The 12,207-nt window shown below is 34.3% G+C and overlaps 1 protein-coding gene across 2 annotated transcripts in view; it reads left to right on the top strand.

Moving 5' to 3' along the window:
- The first annotated feature begins 3,510 nt into the window (after positions 1-3,510).
- ALDH1A1 (aldehyde dehydrogenase 1 family member A1) overlaps positions 3,511-12,207 on the top strand; it is a 53,251-nt gene continuing 44,554 nt past the window's right edge. The window contains exons 1-2 of one of the 2 annotated variants that reach the window (XM_052778541.1): positions 3,511-3,635; positions 8,050-8,154. The gene's annotated coding sequence lies outside the window, so the exon portion shown is untranslated. Of the gene's footprint in view, positions 3,636-5,409; positions 5,530-8,049; positions 8,155-12,207 lie in introns of those variants that run through there. The other variant, XM_052778544.1, reaches the window with a different exon arrangement.

Here is a 12,207-nt window from a genome sequence, read left to right as displayed (position 1 = left end):
AGGCACAGAAATGTGGGATTCTTGGCCAGAGTATTTTTCTGGGGCTGGGGCAAAAGGCACCCCTCTAAACATGGCATTACGCACAGTATGTGCACACCTGAAACTCAGCTCTTATTTAATAATTGCTCTACATTAAAGTTGGTCACTACCATTTTATTATGGGTTGCGCTATCAAGCCCAACAACTAACCTACTAGTAACAGCAGTGTGAGAGCAGAATCAGGACAGCACTGAATGTATTTAAGATCACTACAGATTCAGATTTGTGTTTTTACATAGGAAATCTTCCAAAGAAAATCTCTCAAAAAATGTGTTGTAATATATTCTATATAAAGAAGTCTACACACAAAATAATTTATAACAGTAAAAGTGAAGAGTGAAAACTTCTTGTGCATGAACATAAAATCTAGAAATTACTCTATTCATAGCTGGGAAAATAACACATTGTTTTTACATAGAGAACATTCAGTTCTACCTTCCTCTTTGTGCATGTGTGCCTATTTCCAACTCCTAGCATAAGGAAAACTACATTTAAAATTGTTTGGTACAGTACAACAAAACCTGACATATCCCTTGCATTTTTTGTGAGGTTTAGGAATAACAGACAACTTTCCTCCACGATTAGTTTACATGGTATTTTCTTGGCAAAAACAACTACATCAATAAATTGTGGGTACATGCTGGATAAAGCTGTTGATAGCAGAGCAATAACTGGATTTTGGAATCTGAGCTGTTCTCCAGTGGGTGCTGAAGTATTTCCTAACAAGCGACAATCTGACTTCAGTACAATGTTGGATTACTTATATTTCTTTGGTGTTTTTGCAAGCCATCTTTGCCTTTTCTTGGAAATAAAAGGCAAATCTGTTCTCAGGCCCTTCTTTTCCCCTACTTTTCAGCCTAGCTGTATCTGCACCTCCTCCCCCCCCCCTCCTTTTTCTTTTCCTTTCTCCATCCCCTTTAAGTTGTAATTCAATCTCTTCCAACTCATGATCTCTTTTCTCTTTTTGGCACTCCCTCCACCCTCTCTCTCATTAGTTTAACTTGAGTTAATTAGGAATAGTAGGCAGCCCTCAATCTGTTATGTGTTAAAATAGAACAATCCAAAACAGAGAGGCACAGACACAACTATGTGATCTCATTGTCTAAGGGAGACAGAAAACCAGTGGGGATTCTCTTATCTAGACTAACATCTTCCCAATGGTTAATCTAACTGGCTTTAAAATGTTCTGCAAACGCAGATCTAGGATAACAATCTTTCTACGTTTCCTTTTCTTTTTCTTTTCTTTTTTTTTTTCATTTCATCATTGGCAAGAATGAGTGAATTGGATTGACATGGAGGTGATAGAGGAAGAGAAATAGTCTACACGTCAAAATGACAATGTATATTACATGGTTAACAGAATGAGTGGTACGTGCAATGGCTGCGGGTATTTTCATCTGCTGTGTTGTACAATAAGCTCCTTTTTTTTTTCCCCAAGTGTATCATCAAGATCACTCCCAATTCAACGCAGATTAAGTGTTTGCTTGAAGGATCTCTTTCTATGAGTAATATCACTTGATAAATGTGGAACTGAAGTAAGAATCTAAGTATTCACTTGTTGCTATTACTGAACTTTGTATATATAGAGGTCATGCCTGGTACACTGACTGTAGTGCTGATCACAGACCTTAGGGCAGAGTGTGCTGTGGAAGTGAAATATAACAGATCTAAGAAATCAAGCCCTGATTCTAAAGGTAAGGCCTTGCATTTTTGATTGACTACATATGGTACTGTTTGGAAGAAATGCATGCTCAGGAAACACAGGTGTTACTGTGCAACTAATACAAAAATACATGCCTTTATAAAAAATATATATGTCTGTGTGTGCTTGTATGTTTACATACGTACATGTAAATATATAAATACATAAAGTTTAAGCCTTCTAAGAGAGTTGTGTAAGTTTCATGGACTACCAACAGTCAAATTTATAGCAATGGTTACATTAATTGCTAATTTTCTATGTATGTGCCTGCATGCATATGAAGATGTGTGGCAGTAATTAGTGTTAATAATTTACCCATTAATTAGCAATGCTAATGCAAATATGCTTTGAAATTAAAAGAATTCCAGTGGTCTTTTTGAAATCTGATATCCAGGAAACAGAATTAAAAATCTATTTGAAAAATGGGAAGAAAGAGAGACATTGAAAATACTGCAGTCAAAATGTCATCATATATGTTAAGAAAAATTAATCTCCTTTCTGTCAAAAACATCGCTTTATGACAGAGAAACCATCAGACTAATGGGGCACAAAAGGACCGTGTAGTGAAAGACAAAGAGTAAGCTTGATTATCAGAACATACAAGAATGTTAAAGCACTGGAGAAGATAATATCCCCTCAAAAAGACGTCCTTGGCAGTTTCTTTTGGGGGGGTGTGAGGGAATTTCTAGCTGGACAGAATCAACATGAGACCAAATAAGGAGATGTTGCACTAAGTTTAGGGGGTTTTTACAGTTTATGGTTAATATATTGATTATTTATTTCCTCAAATATTGGTACAATTATGTGCAAACTGTATTAGATCCAGTGAAGAGAGACAGATTTGGCCCTTATAATGGTCTTCTGTTTGATCTTTGCTTTATATAGTAATGCAAAAGTGCAGTGATGGGTGTTGCTCCATTTTATACCACCAATGAAAAATACTTTTAGTTTTCCATGAAGTTAAAAGAACTCACAGTAACACCTTTGTTTCAATATTGATAATTAATACTGTTTAATTTACACAATCTTTTTCTTTCTATAAGCATTATAGATCACATGAGAGTTGCATAAGAGAAAGGTATAGATGTGTGATTTAATAAAAATCCAGGGTATTATGAATCTATACACCAGATTACATTAATAATTTTATGCAGTTTGGACATCTGAGATTATATCAATTCCAGTTCTACACAGATGCTGCAACATCTTCAGGAAGCCATAAACCACGTAAGAACTGACACATAAAACCATTTTTAGTCAGAATGTAAAATAGTAGGGAAAAATAGTAAAATTAAATTAGCCTAACATCTATCCAACAGATATCTAGAAAGTGCATACCTTTAGAAAGGCAGAAAATAATTGCCATTCTATCACACATATAGTAAGCATACTGGTGATTTTACAAGAGTAAACATATTTATCCCCCACATGCAGAAGATTAGAACCATAGTTTCTGTCCTTTCTCATTGCTTTCCCCATGTAAAACTGATGTGCAAGCCCCTGAAAATGCTCCATGCCTACAACAGCACATTTTCAGTGCAATACACACAAACCCCCTGTCTTCCATCAACATATATACTGGCATGGCAAGAGTGGAAGAAAGATAGTGCTGTGGCCTGAGAAGAACCGTTTTAGTACATAATAAACTAGGGCAAGTATTTGTAATGAGCTGAGTGGAATGACTCTAGAAGATAGTTATGTAATGCAAAGAGGAATACACAGTCCTGAGTGTTTTCGACTCACTTCTATCTATGAAATTTAGTCTCGACAGAGTTTCCACAGCAGGCTTGGTTTCAGCCATACTGAGTATGAGACTTTGTCAAAGCTGCAGAATGCAGGATCAGATAATAAACAGCAACAGAACCAAGAGCAAAGTAACTTTTAAAATGCACAGGTAATGCAGGGGTGGCTGTGTCCTGTGGGAGTTAGTGGCACATAGCTATTCATACATGTGGTTATCTAACCTGAAATATTACAAAAGCATAAAGCCAATAGTTTTAGAAGTTATCCTTTAAGAAAATTCTTCAAGTGGATTAATAACTTTCGTACTAAAAACTGCTATAAATCATTTTGGTGTGATGATAGTTTATCATGTGTTATCAATGTTCATGTTTGTATTGCAGTTGATTTTGCCTTATTCTTGAGACATATAGACATAGATTCAGAAAGATAAATATACATTTAGGATGAAACAATGGTGTTTTGGCACTTGAAACAATGGTATTTTTGGATTTAATATAATACTAAAATTCACCTCAGAACTAAAACTCAGACTAAGAAATATTTAAAAATGTGTTGCTTATATGTGTAGACAGATTGCTAAAAATACATGAAAACTAATACTGCTGCCTAGAAATCCAGCAAAGCAGAAAAGAGGTACTGAAAGCATAAAGGCAATAAAGCTCACAACGTTCAAGTTATAGCAGTATAACTCATGATCTCAAAGAATTTGTTTAGGCTAAATATAGAAGAATATTAACTATGATCAAACAGCGTTGTCTTACATGCTATCCCAGGAACATGCAGAATATTAATCGGATTGCTAATTTCCGCAGAGGCTAGAGGTTTAGCAGAAAATTTTGATGGTTAATAAGCTTTAATGTGTTAATAAGGGCACTGGAAAAGGATTTAGATAGCCAGGATAGCTTACTCTATACAGAAATATGCTACAATGTTGGGGTATGCTCCTACAGTATATTCCATCCTGCTTACTATTTCCTTTGGCAAGAAATTCAGAGATTAATTAAATCTCTACCTTTAAATGCATTTGCGTTGTTGGACTGATGCTAAAAAAGTATGATATATTTGACAACGAGGCCCCATATAAATTTTATAAATCTAACATTTTCTCATAAAACATTAACTGCTCACTTTTAAATTAGGAAAAGACTTCCTGGGATTTAGATTTGAACAGATTATTTTCAGTATCTGGGTGAGAATAGCAGAGTTGGGAATATGCCTGTCCTCCTCCAACTTCACAAATTAAATGGAAAACACTGAGAAAGAACAGCAAGGTCCCAGCAGACACGAGAACCACCCACACGTTTAGGTGAGGAAGCTGCACTCGATGACAACTTCATACACAGACCCTGCCACTGTAAATAATTTACTTTCACTGATGCATGGCATGGTCCTGTCTTCTGAAAGATGTTTTGTTTCCATAAAGCAAACCCTTATTTCAAGGAATAATGTGACTGACATATCTCTAGTTTTAAACCTTATGTAATACTATGTGAGTATTCTAAATGTCAAATGAAGTTTACTTGCTGCTGGGGTGTGGGGGTTTGGGGTTTTGTTTGGTTAGGGTTTTTTTTCTTCTTCTTCTATATTTTGACTGAAAAAATAGAGGTATCTAGGTAAAAATTCTCAAGATTTTGCATGGTATCTGTGTCTCAGGTGACTGTATTTTCTTTTTTCATCTTCATACAGCAGCAAAAAATCTATGAAGAAAATATTTTCATCTTTTATCCAAAAATATTTGAGTGTTTTTATTTTTTAATCATGGAGAGAGATATCTGAAATTATTAGGACAAAAAGCAGACAGATTCTTACTGTAATGGAGTCACCCACACAAAATATCCTTTCCTTTTTTGAACCCTGACCATCCCTTTTCACAAACACTCCCTTTTTAATCCACTGCATGGCATTACATAGAGTCCCTGCTCCTGCAAATGCTCACCATCAGGCAAAGCACTTTCTACCATAAATATTCATGCTGAATTTTCCATATTGGCTGTCCTGCTACAGGCACAAACCTATTTGACAAAATGTCTTTACATGATAATCAGGTTAGTATCTTTTCTTGATTGTTAGCATATTGCTTAAGCCTGAATTTAAGCAAAGGAAATTAATTTGTCTTGTTTTCTAATTCTATTAGCATTAATAATTATTCCAAAACTAGTAAAGAAAGTTTAGACCCCTAAGAAGTACTATCTTCTTAGATGAAAGCAAGCAGCTTTTCTTATTTTGTGGTCAGGTCTGGGGGAAAATGAAGAAGAACTCAGATAATTTTTACTTGGAGATATTTGAGAAGTTATGACATTCTCATGTGTTTGCTATTTTTAATTTTTTCCAATACAAATTTCCATGACTTATTTTAAGAAATATTCATTATGGTCTTTGTATAAACTGAACAATGAAATGTTGTACAAAAATGCATAGCCTTAAGAATATGTTGTGAGTGTATATTATTTAACTAACTCTACACTTCAGTTCATGACAAAATGAGGGATTGGATAGCACACAAAGGGAATGGATTTGAAATACCTTATAAAACGTCATTACTTTGAAGTTCACTCTTGCAGTTACCAGAGGAAGCATGGCCAGATAGCTATTCCTGTACCCTCATTAAAAAAAAAAAATTAGTAGATTTTTTTGTTGACTTGCATTTAAATGCATTATTTGTACAGCTGTAGCTGCACTAAGGCCAGACAAGACACTATACTCCAATCTAATAAAATGTTCATATTTTGTTTTACCTGCTGTCACAAAGAGAAGATATGGGAAGATAAATCATGAGACTAATATTGTCAAAACAACTCATGAACTTTGTCTTTCAGAGCTTCTTACATCCTTCATTCCAAAAACTGCTGTCTATGATTAAATACTTTTAACAGTATTAAGTGAACTGAAAATGCAATTCTCCAAATACTGAACATTTCTGAACTGTGGGTACTAAATGTATTGATAAATTTACTTACATACTAAGTGACGTCTTAATAGGCCCCTTTGACTTAATATGAACTTGCATGACTTTTCTAGATAGATGAACCTGCTCTTGTATTACAGTTGTTCTTCCTCTTCATGGCAAATTACAGCACTTGAATCTCATGTAATTTCTCCTCAGAGAACAGATATTCTATAGTTTTTCTAAGAAAAATCCTGAGTAGAAACGCATTTTTCTCCGCTTTTTGCAGAAATATGACAGTATTCTCTTCCACTATTAATTGAGTGCCCTCGGCAATGCAGGACACTTTACAAACAAATGAATGAACAAATACCTTTCTGATTCTAAGAACTAACAACGCTGGGAAGATATTAGACAGGTATTGCACAGGTATTACACAATTATTACAAGTATCTTTTTTATTTTTTCATTTGATTTCTGACAAGAAATCAGCTACGTGGATTTTGCTGACAAACTGAAGGCTGAAAGAGCTGGTATTGATGAAAGATTGAAAAAGGGAAGCTTGACTTGTGAAAAACAGACCAGAAAGTGTAAGGATTTACAGACGGTAGACTCCATCCAGACACTGCAGTTGCATCAGTGCATAGAATTGCTTGTGAGAGAAGAACAAAACGGAACATATTCTAGTGTACACCATTTTCTAGCTGCCAGCTTTACCACTTAGACTTGTAGTGTAGTAGAGTGATTTGAAACAAGGCAGAGGAAAAGCAGATTTATTCAAGGGCCATGAAAGTGAGAAGTTGCAGTGTTAAAAAGATCGAGAGCCCCTGTATGGCCCCAACCATGCTGATTAACTGATTAGAGTAAAATGGAAGAAAACTGGTTTTAAAAACGCATTTGCTGCAGTTCGAGCCCAAGCTCCCAGCAACTGACAAATTTTACAGTGGCTTTGGGAATATTTTTCTTCAAAAGGCACATCACAGACATATGGACACTTATGCACTGAAAGAATGTGAATTTTCTGCTTGTGCTGTCACCGAGGTGGTGAAAGGAGGATTTGGCCACCATTAACCTAAAATGGGAAAATACTCAGAGTGCTAACTAAGAAACCAAAATTTCCTGTTGAGGTCCTTTCTAACAATTTTGTTTATGTTTTCTCAGCTTGTTTAAATAGTTTGATATATACAATTCTCTTCAATTCTAATGCATATCTTAGCCCACAGTAGCTAAGTCTTCACCTCATCAAGAATTTCTTTATTAACATTCTAAGTTTTAGCTTTTATGTGGTTTGATAATCTCTCCTTGCTTCACTGCTTCTCTCTTCAATCTGTCTCCTTTTTTACTTTCTGGTTTGGTAAAAGTTTTCATACTTGCCTATGCTGAATTAATACAAAACTCAAGGTAAAACTTTGAGATAATGTCAGAATTTTACTTAGTTTTGAGCTGAAATTGTAAATCTTTCTTGGCAATGATAGGAAAGGAGTAGTTTTATGCAAACCTTATCCTGAGCAAAACAATTGTGAATTTATGTTGGTTGTGAAAGACTAAAAACTGTCTTCCACAACCTGCAAAACTTCTGTGTCAGTGGAGTTTGGCAAGCTAACTAAACAAGAAAGAATAGCAGTATTTTAATTTTTCAAGCCGTATTTATAACTTTAGCTATATGCAACTTGTTTTTCAGGGAAAAATTGTAAGGAATAAGTAGTAACTCTACCTTCAACCACTGTCACCTGTCTCTGACTCATTTTTGCCTCTCTGCTTTCTCGAGAATCTGCTGATTGTCCAGGTAAATTTCAGTTTATTACTATTATTATCACCACCCCAGAATACAACTTTGGGTTATCATCCAGGTAATGTATCCTTTGTAGAATTTTTTGAGTGCTTAGTATAAGCATAATTATTGTGCATAAAACTTAACATTCTTACCATCAACTCAATATGTCAGAGTATATGTATTTGACAAGCCTCAGCAGGATGCTGAAAAATGCTATAATATGTTATAAACATGTACTGATTTTTCTTGGGAATAATAAACCTTGATGTTCTCACCTCTCATATTCTTCCTTACACAAAGCAACAGCACCAAGAAGTTTTTTAATTATTCTGTGTTCTAGTAAATGGAGCAGTCAAACCAAAACAGACTTCATCTTATTTTAAAACTTTAAAAAATTTAAACTCCTCAGAGATTTGCTTTAAAGGTCTGAATTTGTTTCTTTTCTTTGGACACTTTGGCAGCAGCAGCCAGGTGATGTTGCACACAAATGGTGTAAAAAAGGGGTTTATTTACATTTATAATTATATAGATTACTAATGGCCTGGATCCACTGATGAACAGAGCAAGCTTTGGAGCAGTGGCCTAAAGTTACATGAAACCAAACAAGATGAAAAGCAGTGTGAGACTGAAATGTACTTTTCACTGTTTAATGTGTTTATGGAAAGAAAAGCAGAACACACCCCACGCCTCTCAGGAAGAAAAAAAATAAATAGAGAGAGAAAGGGTTTTGTTGCTCCTGTTTTCTTAGAAATTGTGTAACAATCTGAAAATATTTGCAGCCACTTTTTTTTCTTAGAATTACAATAAATTAGTTAAGTACTGGTACATTTTATTGGACTACACTGTTCCCAGGTCAAACATTCTCACTTGTTAGAGAAAGGATTTTTTTTTTCTTTTTCTAGTTTTCTTCTTAGAAGGGATGTGAAATATATTTATTGAATCAGTCCCCAAAAGTGGATCTCGTTCTGTCAATATCTGCAATAATCTACACATACATACAAATGCATACACATGTAACACATCCACAAAACATACTTCTAATTTTAGATGAAAAGTGAATAATGTCACACACCACATGCTGGGATGTGTTTTTCACTGTAAGCTTGGCTCCTTCCAAGATTTACTGTTTGTTACTGGGTTTGCATTTGTAAATCTGCTGGTTAACATGTTTCTGTAACAAAGCAGGAATTTAGTTCCCAGAGTGTATGTTACTTATCTGACTTCTTGTACTAGGACGTTATCATCTTTTTTCAATCCTGAGTTCAAGGGATCTTACAGAAATTACTAAGATACTTCAAATTTGTCACAACACATATTCCTTTTTAAATGCAATTATTTAATTAAATGGTACATAGGACTTAAAACTACTCCTTCACAAGACAATGGGAAAACTCTTGACAGCATTCAGTGGAAGCAAGACTAATCACATAATCTTTTTAAAAATCATAGTCAAGTGTTTTAGCTGTTAATTCTCACTTACCAGTGATGCTAATGAGTAGCATATGTACACTAGTAGAATACCTCTATCGACAAACACATGAGAATTGGATTGTAACCATGACAAAGTAGAGAAAAATGGGAATTACAAATTACAAGCTAATGTGGTCAACTCACTACATCTAAACTTGAAATTAAGATATAAGCTACAGGACAGGGGATAGCGTCAATCTTACTAATTACCTTAAAAGGAGAGTAGATTCTACCAACAAGAAAACAAAGACTCTTCATAATGTGCTGCAAAAGTTTTATTCTACATTGGGATTTGGATTCTGAGTCCTAGTAGCCCAGAGCATTTGTATGCACAGACCTACAATCTGGTTAAAGTCCACTTTTCTTTAGAAACACCAAATTCTGACAGCATCCACAGAAACCTCACTGAAATTTGCAAACAAAGAGAGGTCTTGCTTCGTGTTAGTTGTTTGTCTGTTTAAGTTAAACTAAACAGTTGGGAAATAGAGGAGTTGGAAATCCATCAAAATCCTCCATTGGCATTACAATACAAGGAAAATACTTGAGTGTCACAGTTAATTTGGAAACGCTGTATGATGAATCACTGTGCCAAGTTATTTTTTATTTCTAATAACTCATGTTCCTACTGCAAATATGGTTCTTTCCTAGCATTTCTCATTCTAATTCAAATGTTATAAAAGCAAATTTTGACCCCAAGATTGCTTACCTGTATGTGTGGTTTCTAGCCAACTCTGTAAGAACTTTCTTGGAATAATCATGGTAAAAGCAAGTTGGGGCAGGGAGAGAACAGGATGACACAAATGAACTGTTACTGATTTCATATTAGTTTTACATCAGTTTAATTGTAACTTCAGTAGACATCCTTTTGATTTCTTCTACTAATAGCAAGTTTCAAATCATGTCCTGGCACTTACTATCATGATGTATGGAAAAGGCACACTGGCTCTTGAGAAAGAAGGTTTTTCCTAGTTTCACTGCAGAGATCTCAGGGCCCAATACATCCTATACCAAAAGATACAAGAACAAATCTTTCATAAAACACTGTAGTTATAAACATGCTGATTATTAATATCAAATACTAACATTAAGAATAATAAGAAGTGATATAAGAAAATTAGGGAATACACATTTAGAAAATAATTTTTAAATATCAAAGAAGAGGTAGATAAAATACACTTTTGACTTTTTTTTCTTTTTAGCTGTACAATAACTTTTTTTAGATGCTCTTTAAAACCTTAAAAGTAGAAAGAGGGTTATTTTCACACATGAGACTTTCATAACTGAGGAACACAATCACTACACACAGGCTTATAAAGCACACATAGCAATTATGTAAAATCAATTGAGGCTGTCTAAATCTTGGCTTTGAAACAAAGGTTCATGGAGGAAATGCTGAAAATTACTTGGCAGTAATTGTTGCTAACAATGCAGGTTAATAACTAGTGTTGGGTCTGATTCTGATCTAACCCTGACTAGTTTTGCACTTGCATGAACTCTATTGATTTGCATCAAATTATTCATGATTTTCACTGATAAGAGCTTTTATCTGTGACCTGTGGCATAAAATCTACATCTTTATTCATAATCAATTATTTGAGGAAACTTCAAACTATTTCATTATTTATTACTTGCTCTCATTTGACCTGTGTATTGAAAAAAAAGTAAAAAATAAAATTTAGTCTAATTTTTAACAGGAATAAATTTATTTATGACTCATGCAAAATGGACTTTTTTTAATGTCACGCTGCTTAAACATAGAATAGAGACAAAAATAACAGTATTACAATAACATATTCTAAATATAACAGTCATTCTATGCTTCCAAAACTGCCATGACTGAAGCTATAGTCAATAAAACTATACTCATTTATTAACGAGGATGTTGTAATAATACTGTTCTTTTATCAGTTCTCATTTTTACAGCCCAGATATTCTTTCATTTTCTCAAAGCAGTATTGCAAAAGAGATACAAATGTCCATTAACTTTCAGCAAATAGTTAGATAGAAAAGCAATAGACCATTATTAATATTTTAATTAAATAATATCCTGTTGACATGAAAACTAGTTTAGCCTGAGTGAAAAACGCATACTTTTGTCAGTTGCTAATTTATGAATGGACTGTTTCTATCACCTTAATTTTGCAAATATTTGATGTCATGATTGAATAATAAGGAGGAATTAGTACAGTAGGAAAAATTCTATTGATATAAGTAAAATACAGCTGCTTATGTTCTACATTTTAGGGCAAATGTGGACACAGACCTTTACGAATCACATTTACATTTTGGGGGATGGTTTATCACAGTTTTGTGAGAATTTGCTTCTTCTCCAGAAATGTAGATACATTTTTGATGCATCAGACTCTAATGAGTTCTTTTCATTTGTTTTTTGATGCATCAGACTATAATGAGTTCTTTTTATTTGTTTTTATTTGTTTATTTATTTATCCACTTGGTGGATAAGGAATTGGCTGGATGATCGCACTCAAAGAGTTGCAGTCAACGGCTCGATGTCTGACTGGAGACCAGAGATAAGTGGTGTTCCTCAGGGGTCAGTATTGGGACAGGCACTGTTTTAACTTCTTTGTTGGCAAC

This window comes from Harpia harpyja, chromosome Z, assembly GCF_026419915.1.
Source record: "Harpia harpyja isolate bHarHar1 chromosome Z, bHarHar1 primary haplotype, whole genome shotgun sequence".
Classification (NCBI taxonomy): Eukaryota; Metazoa; Chordata; class Aves; order Accipitriformes; family Accipitridae; genus Harpia; species Harpia harpyja.
The sequence above is the reverse complement of the archived record's forward strand: the minus strand, read 5'-3'. Positions and strand labels throughout refer to the sequence as shown.